The sequence below is a fragment of the Dipodomys spectabilis genome, unplaced genomic scaffold (genome assembly GCF_019054845.1).
Source record: "Dipodomys spectabilis isolate Male_0828 unplaced genomic scaffold, ASM1905484v1 ptg000187l, whole genome shotgun sequence".
Taxonomy (NCBI): Eukaryota; Metazoa; Chordata; class Mammalia; order Rodentia; family Heteromyidae; genus Dipodomys; species Dipodomys spectabilis.
In genome coordinates this window covers 2,746,534-2,762,149 of record NW_024870864.1, presented here as the reverse complement: position 1 = coordinate 2,762,149, position 15,616 = coordinate 2,746,534, and positions in this window count along the sequence as shown.

The following is a 15,616-nucleotide window of genomic DNA, read 5'->3' as shown; positions in this document are numbered from 1 at the left end:
TCATGATCTTGGAGAGGGGTCTCCAGTGGCTGTTGAGCCCCTAATGGTGGTGAATACAGCATCCTGTCCCTTGTCAGTAGTTACTTTTTTGGCCTGGGGAATCTCCAAGCCCACAATGAATTCAGAGAACACTGTTGCTGATTTCTGTACATTTTTCTTCCTGTGGTCGGCCTGTTTATCAAGTGCTCTGTTAATCAGAATATCAAGTGCGTGCATATACCCAGTCTCACGGGCTTCAGGGTGTTCTGGGGAATTCACTGTTCTGGGCAACAGAGGGTTAACTGGAAACCAAAGTTCTTAGGCTTTATTGAAAACATTTCTACAAATGATGAGCATTTCCCCAGTTTAGTATTTTGAAAAGTTCCACCACTTTCTAAATATGTGACCTCGGTCAAATTACCTAACCCCAGGAACCTCAGTTTCCTATCTGTCAAATGTGCACAGCGGTAGCTCTCTAGGTCATGAGAGGCACTAGAAATAAGAAGCAATGCTCAGTACACAGTGCCAACTTCAGAGACAGAGCAGTTACCACCTCGCCATTACTGCTGTCAGCCAGGAGATTCGTGGGGATTTCAGATTAAGACTTAGATCACACAATTGTTCAATCTGAACATACGCACATGGAGGTTGAGCAGAAGTGACTTCCATCTGTAGTTTCTGTTCCGAAGAGATCACTTTTTAAGGTTTGCTGCTATCTCATAAAAGCCAGTGATGTCTTTGCACGCAATGAACTTAGGACCTTGGGTCTGGAGCTCATGCATTCTGAGTTTGCCACCTCCTTTTAAGAAGCATCAGCTATTAGCGAAATGAGCTCCCTTCCCATAGCTTAGCATGCTCCTTCCCCTCTCCACAGTTTAGCGTGCTCCCTTCCTAGGTAACACTAGACCCATTTTGTAAAGACAGTAAATAATCAGCCTTCACCCCCCTCTACCTTGGGATGGCACTTCTCTGGGGCAGCTACCACCATACAAGGCAACAAGAGCCCCTTAGATTGACCTTCAGGTCTGAGCAGGTGCAGGACACCTTATCTATTATTAGGCCAGCAGCCACAAATCCTAGCGTGCCATGATGAAGCCTGTAGCCCTCACGTCCACACCATGGTCTCTGTCTCCTTGCCCCTTCTAGCCCCTTCTGAACCTCCTAGGTTCTATAGGTCACCTCAGACAATAGCCAGTGCTTCTTCTCACTTCTCCCTTGTGAGAAGGAGTCTTGCCAGCCCCCATTCCCCACAATAAACCTTTCTTTGTTCTCTGTACCTGGATGTCTGCATAGTCTCTGGCAAAATCTAATAATCTAGCATCAGCTCGCAGAGGGCAGAGGTTGGGCCCTGATTCTCTAGCATTCCTTTCCATTCCAGCCATCTATTGCCTTCCCTCTGCACTCAGCCCAAGACCCTCTCTTACCATGAAAGAAACAGGAAAAGGGATGCTTGCCACTGGAAAAGCAAGAAAGCCAACTGATCCAGGCAGGAAGCCAGCAATGTTAGAGGGACTTTAAGGGCTAGGAGGAGTCTAAATCTGGATCTTAGCCAGTTATATTCCAGGATGCATTCCCCTCTTCCCTCTTTCACTGCTTCTCTTCCTCCTTCCCTCCCTTTCTTCCTAGGGTCCCAAATTCCTAGATTCTAATGATCTTCCTGCCTCAGCATCCTAAGTAGCTGGGATTACAGGTCAGCACCACTGCACCCCATCCCTAATTCCCTCACTGGTCAAGAAGGTGTTTGGTTGTTTGTTTGTTTTTTTTTCCCACCTAGCTCCTGGATTAGCTGACACAATAAAGGGCTGCTCTGAAGTGAGGAGCCCATGGGTCTTTAAATTACTTTAAATTACTTTAAATTACCATGAAACTGTTCTTGCTTGCTATGGAAATGAGGGAGGCAGTTACAGATGGGGAAGATGGAAATCAGATATCCACCCTGCCTAGGTGCCTTCTGGTCTGAACCCCATTCTGCAGCATAACTCCCATGGATGAGGCCAGATACCTGCTAGGCCATGAGTCAAAGGCCCAGTTTCCTCTGCAGTGCAAAGGCACTGGGGTCAGAGTTAGATCAACTGTCAGCCATGTAGACTTGGACTTGCCACCTAACTCTCCAGACTTCACTCTCCTTATCTGTAAAGTGAGAATATATTTATTTGCTAGTTGGTATCTATAAAGGATTGATTCCGGACTCCCACAGATACCAAAACCTGTGAATATTCAAATCTCTTGCTTCAAATGGTATGGTACTTAAGGAGAACCAGGCATATCCTGTCTACTTTAAATCATCTCCAGATGACTTAGAATACCTCATATGATGTAAAGCTCTGGAAATGGTTGTGCATTGTTCAGGGATTGGCAATAAGGAAAAAGTCTGTATGTGATATAGAGATGAAGTTTTAATTATTTAGAATATTCTGGACTTGTAGTTGGCTGAATCGGCAGATGTGGAAATGTGGATACCTCTTAGAGTTGATGTGAAGTTGCAATGACATTAGTGAATGAAATCAGCCTTGTGGGGGATTAGGCTTATAACCTGCCTGCTTTCCCCGGGACTGTTGATTCTTTTAGTGTTAATTTAGATTTTTATCATGTATTTCAGACTTATGGGGATAAAATTAATGTCCTTTATGCCCTTCCTAAACAATATCAAGGGTCTTCAAAGCTTCAACTACAATTACCCACCTCACTTATAAACATTACCATCTATACTTCTGTTCCCATTTGATTTGTGTGTGTGTGTGTGTGTGTGTGTGTGTGTGTGTGTGTGTGTGTGTGTGTATGAGTGCGCGCGCGCTAGTCCTGAGACTTGAACTCATAGCTTGGGCACTGTCCATGAGCTTTTGTGCTCAAGGCTGGCACTCTACCACTTGAGTTGCAACTCCACTTCTGACTCTTTGGAAGTTTATTAGAGATAAGAGTCTCATCGACTTTCCTGCCTAGTCTGGCTTCTAACTGAGATCCTCAGATCTCAGCCTCCTGAGTAGCTAGGATTACAGACATGAGTCACCAGTACTTGGCCTGATTTTAAATATTATAAGTTATCTATCATTGGCAGTGATAAAACTCAGCTGGGAAGGTGGCTTAGTGTTAGAGTGCTTGCCTTGCCTGCATGAAGCCCTGAGTTCAATTCCTCAGTACCACATAAACAGAAAAAGCTGGAAATGGCACTGTGGCTCAACTGGTAGCATGCTAACCTTGAGCAAAAGAAGCTCAGGGACAGTGCTCAGTCCCTGAGTTCAAGCCCCAGGACTGGCCAAAAAATCCCCAAAACTGAATGACTGTTTAGGTTTATACATGGATGGTTATTTTTGTCCTCTATGACCACTGTATCTCCTACTCTAGGCGCTCTTCTGCAGCATCACCTTGACACTCTCCCATCTTGGACACTCTATTTGTATTACCCATGTCTTTTAACCTGTCTTTAAAATATTCTGTTTGATCATCATTTCCTGATGAATTTCTGCAGACCTGTCTTCCAGTCCACACATTCTCAATTCAATGGTATCTAATATGCTGCTTGCCTGTTTATATATTTATATTTTTGTCAGTCATGGGGCTTGAAGACTGGGTCTTGGTGCTGTCCCTCAGCTCTTCAGCTCAAGGCTGAGCCTTGAGCCACAGCATCACTCCTGGCTTTTTCTGTTTATGTGGTGCTGAGGAATTGAACCCAAGGCCTCATGCATGCAAGGCAAGCGCTCTACCACTGAGCCACCTCCCCAGCCCTGGCTTGCCAGTTTATATACTCAATGATTAATTTTTTTTTGGTCCAGTTGTGGGGCCTGAACTCTGGGCCTGGGCGCTGTCCCTCAGCTCTTCAGCTCAAGGCTAGCGCTTTACCACTTGAGCCACAGCGCCACTTCCAGCTTTTTTCTTTTTGCTTATGTGGTGCTGAGGAATCGAACCCAGGGCTTCATGCATGCAAGGCAAGCGCTCTACCACTGAGCCACCTTCCCAGCCCCATGATTAATTTTTTTTAATGTTGTTCCTTCTTTTAAAAAAGGAAAAGTAAGGGCTGGGAATGTGGCTGAATGTGGTAAAATGCTTACCTAGCACGCATGAAGCCCTGGGTTCAATTCCTCAGTACTATATAAACAGAAAAAAGCCAGAAGTGATGCTGTAGCTCAAGTGGTAGAGTGCTAGCCTTGTACAAAAGAAGCTCGCCAACAGTGCCAAGACCCTGAATTCAAGCCCCAGGACTGACAAAAAAAAAAAAAACAAAAACAGGAAAAAGAAAAGGAAAACAATGGTTTTCAATGGGAACCGGAAGTATGTTGTCAATGACACAATCTGACAAAAATAATCCCTGTCTGATCATTTCATAAGCAGCCAGCTGACGTGGTACTTTTATACTATTCTGATGGAAATTCACAGATAGGCTAAGACTGGCTTCCTCAGTGTGAGCTGTTCTGAGTGTCAAGGACCTGAAGGCCAGGCAAACAATTTCTGAGGCTTATAGTTTTTAGCCCCAAAGACTAGAGACTTATGGTTCCCACCTCTTGAGATCAGAGACTCCTATAGTCCCAGGGACTCAAAACAGTTTTAATGGCTAGGATCCCAGCACTTAGAGGCTTATAAAGTTCTTGACACCCAGCTGAGCTCACAGTGGCAGCAGCATCTGGTGACTAACCTTAGGGCTCCTGAACTTTGGGAACCATAGCCTTTAGCTCTTACAGTAGCTAATGGTGGAAACAGCTGACCATGGCAAGGGCTGCACCTCTTGAACCTTGGCAACAGGAGACCCTGAGTTCTAAATGCTTGACAGTTCTCTGGAAATGTTCTAGCTATTAGCAGCCATAGTCTCCAGAGCTTGATTTCTCTTCCTTTACAACTGAGCTCAGTCATTTCTTCACCTTCTCAGCACTGACACTGACTCTTTTGTGTACCACACCTGGGGCCCCCAGCTGCCCTTCTGGCTTCTTTAGCTCTTCTGTCTCTGTAATGGCCCCTCTGCTACTGTCTCTGTTGTCTTACTAGTGTATCGCCTCTTTTGCAGCTGCTACTTCTTTGTGTCACTTGCTCTGCCAATGATAAAGACAAGTTGGAGACACATAGAAGAAAGTCTTTTTCAGGACCTAATGCTGAAATACCAGGGAGGTCATGCAGAAGAGGATCTCCTGGTAAAAACTCAAAAAGTGTGAAAAGTGGCCTGGCTCCATAGCCAAAAGGAGGTGTGGAATGCAAATGAGATGCTTGTAGTACACACCAATTATAAGCCTTGAGGAGGGGCCAGTCACAAGCCTCATATAAGAACCAATTATAGCTCTTAATGTAAATGAAGGATTGTAATCTGTACCAGTCACAAGCCTTTTGCTGAGCCACTGGGGAAAATGTGCTCTTTTATGCTTGGGTGAATATAGCAGCTAGGTCTTTAAAGCTTACTTGCTTAGAATGCTACTTTGTAAGGTTGATGCAGGATGTAGAAGTGGTTGTGACACAAGTATGCCATTAGTTATGGTTGTAATGGTCCTGTACACTTTCTTTTTTGCCAGTCCTTGGGCTTGAACTAAGGGCCTGGTCACTGTTCCTGAGCTTCTTTTACTCAAGGCTAGCACTCTACCACTTGAGCCACAGCATCACTCCTGGATTTTTCTGTTTATGAGGTACAGAGGAATCAAACTCAGGGCTTCATGCATGCTAGGCAAGCACTCTACCACTAAGCTACATTCCCAGCCCTGGTCCTCCACAATTTCTGCTGTGTCCTCAGAGTGACTGTAAAGTGTCCAAAACAGCTAGTCTATCATGAGGGAAGTCTAGTTTGTTGCCAGTAAACGGGCTGTTTGACTGACAGCTCTCTACTCAAACAATCCAGTTTAGCAATTTTAATCCTTCATAGAAATCATTAAAAGGTCTGGACACCATGACTCATGCATGTAAGCCTGGTTACTCAAAAGGCAGAGATCAGGATCAGGAAAGATTGAGGTTTAAGGCCAGACAGCCCTCTCCAAAAAAAGTTAATGAAACCCTCATCTCAACAAATGAGCTGGACATGACATATATAATCGTAAATACATATGAGGCATAGGTAGAAGGAACATTATCTGAGGCCTATCAGGATCTCAGAAATGCTTGTTTGAAATACCATCATGAAACCCCTCGGAGTAATTAATCCATACTTTAAAAAATTAACAGAGAAAGCTGGGTGCCAGTGGTTCACACCTGCAATCCTAGCTACTCAGGAGGTTGAGATCTGAAGATCATAGTTCAAAGCCAGCCGAGGCAGGAAAGTCTATGAGACTCTTATCTCCAGATAAGAAAGGCTAGATGTGGAGCTGTGGCTCAAAGGATAGAATGCTAGCCTTGAGCAAGAAAGCCTAAGCCTTGAGTTTACACCCCAGGACCACGGCCAGCACCAAAAATGAAGAAAGAAAAACAAAGAAAATAAAAAAGACAGGGAAGTAAAACATTTTTGATTAGAGTGATATGGGCAAGCAGAGAGGGCTAACAAAGAGAGCGCATGAGAATGAATATGATTGAAGGAGCTTAACATATATTATATTTTAACCACAATAACCCTCTCTATTGTTTTCTCTTCCCCTGACCACTACTGGCCAAAAGCTTTCATGTATGTTCCTTATGCCAGCTTCGTACATAGTTGCAACGTATTTCAAAATTATTCACCACCTTCTTTCATTCTTTCTCTCTCCTTCTCTTCATCCTCATACGTAGTGTCATAGAATTATTAACATAATTTTCTAACTCTGTTGGCTCTATTGTCCAAGTTAGTGGATATGATGGCTTTTCTGTCATTAGATCCTCCTTCACAGTAGCTGGTTTTTTTCTGTGCTTTGTAGCTGCTGCATGAGAGTTCACCCTTAGGGGGCACTCTTATTCTGTAGAAGTCCTAGGTATCCTGGGCTGTGAAAATGGCTTTAGGGTCGAGCCACGCTCTCAGGGTTCACTGTGGAAATGTTTTTGTGTCATTTTTTTGTTTTGTTTTATTTTTGTTTTGGTAGGTCATGGGGCTTGAATTCTGGGCTTGGGCGCTGTCCCTGAGCTCTTCAGCTTAAGGCAAGCACTCTACCACTTGAGCCACAGACCACTTCTGGTTTTCTGGTGATTAATTGGAGGTAAGAGTCTCATGAACTTTCCTGCCCAGGCTGGCTTTGAACTGCGATCCTCAGATCTCAGCCTCCTGAGTAGCTAGGATTACAAGTGTGAGCCACTGGCTTGTGTCAGTGCCATATGGATACCATAAATTTGGATGCTATTTCCATAAATGGTTTTGATTTTCTGTTTCGATATTTTTTCCTCCCACAGGAAACTTTTTTCATATGGTAAGACAAGAATCAGGCACAGGGCTGGGAAGGTGGCTCAGTGGTAGAATGCTTGCCTCACATGCATGAGGCCCTGGGTTTGATTCCTCTGCACCACATAAGCAGAAAAAGCCGGAAGTGGTACTGTGGCTCAAGTGGTAAAATGCTAGCCTTGAGCTGAAGAGATGAGGGACAGTGCCCAGACCCAGAGTTCAGGCCCCATGATTGACAAAAAAAAAAAATCAAGCCCATCCCAGCTTTGACGGGTAGATTCTTTCTAGAGTGAAGAGCCTTCAAAGATACTAGCTTTATAAAAGGGTATCAGTGGGGCTGGGCAGGTGGTTCAATGGTAGAGCGCTTGCCTTGCATGCATGAGGCCCTGGGTTCGATTCCTCAGCACCACATAAGCAAAAAAGAAAAAAAAAAAGGTCTCAGTTTCATTTCACCTTAAGGCTGTGCCTCTTATTCCTGGGTGGATGTTGAATCTCTAGTTCCTATTGTCAATCCCCTATTCAGGCCCAAGTCCTCCCTGGGGCACCTATGAGTATAACTCTATGCTCTCTCTGCACCATGTTTCTCTACCCTTTGCCTACTTCCCTGATGGTTCTATTTTGTTCTGAGTTTCTTACTGTCTGCAGAAAAGGGGCATCTGCTGTCCAGAATCAGAAAACATAGCCCCTGATATTGAGCAGAGCTCCCCAGGGAATTATGGGACATGCAAAGTTAGGCCTGAGGATAATATTGGTTTATAGGAACAGGTGAATGGTTTGCAAGAGGAACAAGTAGGACTGTAGGGTGAGAATAAGGAGCCTTGTGGAGTGGGGATGGGAGGGATGGAAGAAGATTAGGTGTCATAAAGAATGAACAAAGAGCTGGGTGCAGGTGCTCACGCCTATAATCCAAGCTACTTCGGGAGACTGAGAGCTGAGGATAATAGTTCAAAGCAGGTCAGGGCAGGAAAGTCCAGAAGATTCTGATCTTCAATAAAACACTAAAACCCACAGGTGGAGCTGTGGCTTAAGTGGTAAAGTGCTAATCTTGAACAAAAAAAAAGCTCAGGGACAGCTCACAGCCCCTGAATTCAAGCCCCAGGAGCAGCATAAAAAATATAAACATACATTTAGAAAGGAAAGGGGCATGCCACACCCTACATGGCATAACCTCTTCCTGTCTTGGACTGCTCTCGCCAGGAAGGTGTGACAAGGCAGGGGCAGCCGTGGCCATGCTGGTTCAAAAATTAACAGGGCCTTGAAGATGCATAGTGCTCTGATTTACCCCTAGTAGCCCAGGCGGAACTCTAGGTCCCCATCTTCTCCAGCTGGGGCTGCAAAAAACACCAAGGGCCCAAGAAAGGCACCTTAAGCGGTTGTTAGGGGAAGGCAGCCCTTGCCTGGGGAGAGCGGGTGTTTAATGCTGAGCGCAGTATGGGTGGAGTGTGCTGAGGATGCCTTGCTCATTCTGTCCTCCTGTCCACTGGCCATCAGCCTTCTTTATTAACACTCAAAGATGAGAAAGCTAGGATGTAAAAAGAGAGATCACTAGTTGATGATGTCAAAAGCTACTCGGTGGTGCCGTCAAAAGTCAAATTCAGCTTTGCTATCTACAACACATCACTCCATGGACCCCTCCCTCCCCTCATAACCCTAGAAAGTCCATCCAACTCCTCTGCTAAACAAGCCTGGCCCATCTCATGCACCAATGTGTGGTAGTTACTCAGGATCTATGTCCCAGCCCTGTGTGGTCATTGAGTTCCACTTGGATTATCAGATGTCTTTGAGCCCTCTGACTGAGTGGCTTGCAGCTGCATCAATACACAAATGCTTGCAGATCACTGTATTCTACTCATATCCATGCTTGAAGGTCTGTGTTCCTCCTCTGGTACCTGATGTCACTTCTCACTATCACCAGGGCTTGGCTCTGATACTGTGACCTCATATTCATGCCCTCATTCCCTCCTAGCAGTTCTTCTTACCTTCACTGGTCCTTCTGTTCTCCTGCCTTGACTTTAGTTTGGACCTAAATGGACCTGTGTTGAAGGATTGGTTGTTAGCTGTTAAGAGGTAAGGCAAGCTTTAGGAGGTGGGGCTTAGTGGAAGGAAGTTAGGTCATTGGAGCTGTGGCCTGGAAGAAAATGGAGAAATCCCAGTCTCTTTTGCCTCTTCAGCACCTGGCAGATATGCAGTGAATAGTCCTTCTCTGTCACTTGTCCAAAACCTTCAAAATTGTACACCAAAACAAACTCTTACTCTTTTTTTTCTTGGTCTGTCCTGGGGCTTGGATTCAGAGCCTGGGCTCTCCCTGAGCCTCCCTGTGCTCAAGGCCAGTGCTCTACCACTTGAGCCACAGTGCCACTTCCAGCTTTGTCTGTTTATGTGGTTCTGATGAATCAAATCCAGGACTTCATGCCTGCTAGGCAAGTACTCTACCACTAAGCCACATTCCTAGCCGCCCACCCCCCCCAGCTGTTTTTGCTCAAGGCTAGCACTCTACCACTTGGAGCCACGGCACCACTTTCAGTTTTTGAGTGGTTAATTGGTGATACGAGTCTCACAGGGCCGGGCACCGGTGGCTCACACCTGCAATCCTAACTACTCAGGAGGCTGAGATCTGAGGATCATGGTTCAAAGCCCTGGCAGGAAAGTCTGTGAGACTCATCTCCAATTAACCACCAGAAAACCAGAAATGGCACTGTGGCTCAAGTGGTAGAGCACTCTCCTTGAGCTGAAGAACTCAGGGACAACTCCCAGGCGCAGAGTTCAAGCCCCACAACTGATCTAAGCCTTCTGAGTAGCTAAGACTATAGGCATGAGCCACTGCCACCTGGCTACCCTTATTCTTTGTTTTTAAATTAAGTTGTCTGAAGTATTTGTTATGGTAAGAGAAATCTGACAAACACAACAATTCTGACAAGCGGATTGCTTTCAGGTCATATTATCCTTGGCTCCTGCTCAGAATCATTCAGCAATTCCTGTCTCCTACACAAGAATCCAAACCCAGCCGAGTTTGGACTGAGATCTGAGGATCTGAGGCTGAGATCAGAGGACCATGGTTCAAAGCCAGCCTGGAACTGGGTGCCAGTGGCTCACAATTGTAATCCTAGCTACTAAGGAGGCTGAGATCTGAGGACAGCGGTTCAAAGCCAGCCCAGGCAGAAAAGTCTGTGAGACTCTCTTCCTTCCTTCCTTCCTTTTTTTTTTTTTTTTTTTTGGTCAGTTGTGGGGCCTGAACTCTGGACCTGGGCACTGTCCCTCAGCTCTTCAGCTCAAGGCTGGTGTTCTACCATTTGAGCTACAGTGCTACCTTGAGCTGAAGAGCTGAGGGACAGTGCCCAGGCCAGGGCTCAAGACTCATGACCAAAAAAAAAAAAAAAAAAAAAGCCAGCCTGAGCAAGTCCATGAGACACTTATCTCCAATTGACAGCAAAAAGCCAGAAGTGGAAGTGTGGCTCAAGTGATGGAGTGTTAGTCTTGAGTGAAGAAGCTAAGGGACAATGCTCAGTCCCAGAGTTCAAACCCCAGTACTGTCACAAAAAGAAAAAAAAGAGTCCAAACCCTCCTTATCATGATGACCATGATATACTGTCCTGTATCCCCTCTCCTCACATACTAAAGAACACTACTCCACTCTACCCTTGTGCTTTACAGTGCCAACTATCTACCTGACATTAATTTTTTTCTCCTTCCCTAATAATATAGATGACAATCAGGTGCCAGTGGTTCATACTTTTAATACTAACTACTCAGGGGGCTGAGATCTGAGGATTACAGTTCAAAGCCAGCCTGGGAAGGAAAGTCTGTAAAATTCAAATTGCCGATAAACTACCAAAAAAAAACTGAAAGTGGAGCTGTGGCTCAAGTGGTAGAGCACCAGTCTTGAACAAAAAAGCTCAGGGAAGCTGGGCACTGGTGGCTCATACCTGTAATCCTAGCTACTGTAGAGATTGAAATCTGAGGATTGTGGTTCAAAGCCAGTCCAGGCAGGAAAGTCTGTGAGACTCTTACCTCCAATAAATTACTCAGAAAAAGCTGGAAGTGGTGCTGTGGCTCAAGTGATAGAGCCCTAGCCTTGAACACAAAGAGGCTTAGGGACAGTGCCCAAGCCCAGAGTTCAAGCTCTAGGACCAGCAAAAAAAAAAAGGTCAGGGACTGTGCCCAAGTTCAAGCTCCAGGACTGGCACATGCACACACACACACACACACACACACACACACACACACACACACACGTAATAATAATAATAACAACAACATTTTTCAGATTCTCTTTGAGCTACTTGTGCCCAAGGGACAAAGTTCTGTGCAATCAGACAAGAAGTGTTACCTAAGCTTGGCAGTAAATTAGTTTAACAGAGAACAGGTATAGCTGAACAGAATGCCTTTTGGGGTTTTCTCTTCCTGTTGCCTGGAGCTTAGATGTAGTCACTGGAGCTCCAACAGCTGTTTTGGTCAACAAACTGACCAAAGTATGGGTTCAAGTGTTAGAGTAGTGGATCAGGAAACAAGAAAGCTGGCAGTGGGGAGAATTGAGCCCATAGAGCTGATTGCCTCCTTGAACTGCTTACTTTCTATTTATTTTATGTGAGAAGAAAGTGCCTTGTATAAGCCACTGTGTGTGTTTGTGTGTGTGTGTCACGTGTGTGTGTGTGTGTGTGTGTGTGTGTGTGTACTGGGGCTTGAACTTAGGACCTGAGCACTGTCTCTGAGCTTTTGTGTTCAAGGCTAGTGCTCTACCACTTGAGTCACAACTCTACTTCCAGCTTTTGAGGGTTAATTATTTATCATGGTTTCACAGACCTTCCTGCTTGGGCTGGCTTCTAACTGTGATCCTCAGATCTCAGTCTCTTGAGTAGCTAGGATTACAAGCATGAGCTATTGCAGCCTTTTTTCAGGGCTCAGTCTTAATTCTTTTCCTTCACAAAACCTTCACTCAGCTGGCTGGTGGGTCCCACTTACAGTCTAAATTACTCAGAAGTCTGAGAGTAGAAGGCTGGAGGTTGGAGGCCAATCCTGCTAGAAAAGTTCATGAGACCTTATCTTGAAAATAACACCTGCTACCCAGGAGGTTGAGATCAGAGTTCGAAGCCAAACCAGGCAAGAAAGTCTGTGAGACTCTTATCTCCAATAAACTACTCAGAAAAAGCTGGTAGTGGTGCTGTGGCTCAAGTGGTAGAGCACTAGCCTTGAGCACAAACAAGCTCAGGAATAGTGCCCATGCCCTGAGTTCAAGTCCCAGTATGCCGAAAAAAAAAAAAAAAAAAAAGGACCAGCAAAGCTGGGAGGCAGTGGTTCACACTTGTAATCCTAGCTACTTAGAAATCTGAGACCTGAGTTTCAAAACCAGCCTTGGCAGAAAAGTTCATGAGACTATTTCCAACTCACTTACAAAAATCTGGGCTGGAGGCATGGCTTAAGTAGTAGAGCACTTCTGGAATGAGCAAAGCTGAGAAGTGAAAGACACCGAGTTCAAGCCAAGGTAGCAGATCATCAGCCTAGCAAGCAAGCCAAGAGAGTGCAAGGCTCTGAATTCAAACCTCAGTACTACAACAAAACAAAACAACAAAAAAAATCCTTCACCCACTCCCTGCACAAACCTCCATAGACTTCAATTTGGTCCTGTTGCAGCACTCCCCTAAATGCCTGGCCATGCATGCAGTGGCTCTACTTCAGTCTCTGATTCCCCAGCCTTTGGACAGCAATTAGCACATAGTAGGCACTCAGTAAATTTCTGTTGAGCATAACATATATACAGAGTGAAAAAGAGGGGGAGGGGGGACACTGTCATCTCCCAGACAGAAGGAAAACAGGGAATCAAATGAGAGGGTGTGCTCTACCCCTTCCTCCCTACCCTCAGCTCCTCTCTCTGGCAGGCTCCCACCCATGACTTTCTGGGTACTGGAGCTCTGCACTGGCAGGGCAGGAGCCAGGAGGGCCCTGACAACAAAGGCGCACAGCCATCAGCAAGATATGGGCAGTGCAGGCAGGAGGAAGTACCTGCAGGACATCACTGGGGGCTGGCCATGTTGGTAGCACACCCTGGCCTCCATCTCCTATGTTCTAAGCTGAACCCTGAAGATGGGGCCCAGCTAACGATCCATAGGATTCAGTGGACCCTCACAGTTGACTGAGAACTTGTGTGGTCAGACCCATAGTCAGTTTCTATCCTTACCACCAGGTGGCAGTGCCAGCCAAGTCCTCTGGACTCTCCATCTGTGGCTCACTCAGAATGGAGTTTGAAGGCTAGGAGGGAACTTAGCCAACTAGATGCAATTAATTGTGCGGGATGGATTTGCCTATCTATACACACCTGTGTAACAACCACTGAATTGAGATGGAGGATTTTTTGAGCACCCCAGAGGCCTTTCTTGTGCCCCTGCCAGTTGTTCACTCCAGAGAAGCCCTGCCCTGACTATACCACATCCCTGGACTTCATGCGAAGGGAACTGCCCAGTGGATTCTCTTTAGGTTTCTTACATCAACATCACAGCCATGAGGTATGCATGTCATCATGGTAACAGTACAGTGTCTCTAGTACCTATTGGGGGAGGAAGGGGTTCAGGACCTCTGAAACGGAAATATATGGATGCTCAAGCCCCTTACGTAAGAAGATCTATTACTATTTTTGTACTAGTCCTGGGACTTGAACTCAGAGCCTGGGCTCTCTCCTTAAGCTTTTTTTTGTGGGGGGGGTCCAGTCGTGGGGCCTGAACTCTGGGCCTGGGCGCTGTCCCTCAGCTCTTCAGCTCAAGGCTAGTGCTCTACCACTTGAGCCACAGCGCCACTTCCGGCTTTTTTCTTACGTGGTGCTGAGGAATCGAACCCAGAGCCTCATGCATGCAAGGCAAGCTCTCTACCACTGAGCCACCTTCCCAGCCCCATCTCCCTAAGCTTTTTCAGCCCAAGGCTATCACTCTATTACTAGAGCCACAGCTCCACTTCTGGCTTTTTTTAGTGATTAATTGGAGATAGGAATCTCACAAACTACCCATGTTGGCTCCAAACCATGATCCTCAGATCTCAGCCTCCTGAGTTGCTAGGATTACAGGTATGAGCCACTAGTGCCTGACCAAAAGAACTATTATTTATGTTTTATATATACATAATTATCCTTTCATAAACATTAAATCACCTTGTGCTATGTAAATAATTGTTAAACTATATTGTTTCAGTAGTAATGACAAGACATATCTGTTTGTGTTTAACACAGATGTGATTTTTCCAAATATATTAATTAACTAATTCCCTTGGTAGGGTCCTTCTATCTAGATCAAGGTAGACTCAAACTTATGCTCTTTCTTCTCTCCTGCATGAGTGCTGAGATTACAGGCATACACCACCAACCTCTTGCTTCACATCTGACTTTTTTTTTTTTTTTGGGTCCAGTCGTGGGGCCTGAACTCTGGGCCTGGGTGCTGTCCCTCAGCTCTTCAGCTCAAGGCTAGCACTCTACCACTTGAGCCACAGCGCCATTTCCGGCTTTTTTCTTATGTGGTGCTGAAGAATCGAACCCAGGGCCTCGAGCATGCAAGGCAAGTGCTCTACCACTGAGCCACCTTCCCAGCCCCCTCACATCTGACTTTTTTATTTTGTTGGTGATACTCAAGTTTGGACTCAGGGCTTTGTGTTAGCTAAACAAGTGTTCTACTACTTGAGCCATGATATTATTTTTCAAATAGGCTCCCAAGGTTTTGTTTGGGGACATCCTAGAGCATGTTCTTTCTATTCATGTACCTGTACATGACAGACATGCCCTACTGCATAGAGTTCCCTTGTAATCTCTTGATCACTTTTTGTCCAAGATAGCCTCAAAATGTGATCTTTCTGGGCTGGGAAGGTGGCTCAGTGGTAGAGCGCTTGCCTTGCATGCATGAGGCCCTGGGTTCAATTCCTCAGCATCACATAAGCAGAAAAAAAAGCCGGAAGTGGCGCTGTGGCTCAAGTGGTAGAGCGCTAACCTTGAGGTGAAGAGCTGAGGGACAGTGCCCAGGCCCAGAGTTCAGGCCCACTACCGGACCCCCCCTCCCCCAAATTTTTTTTTTATCTTTCTGCTATCTCCTGAGTAGCTAGAATTAAAGGGATGAATCATCATGCTTGGGCCTGGATAGTCAAATTTGAAACAGCCATTATACCACCTTCTTTAGTCCTGACAAACACTTGCTATGGTCCTGGTTGATCAAAAGGTTGGATTTTCTGGCATAATCCTCCCATCCTCCACCCCCTGATTTCAGCCCTGGGAGAAGAGGCAGGCAAAAACAGATGAATTCAGGCAAGCAAAGTACAGTAGTTGTCCAAGGGCCCTGAGAGCCACAGGACCTACAAGAGCTGGGATAATAACAGGCCCCAGCTCATCCACAGGCCAGCATGGGCAAGGAGCCTACAGCTTCCCCC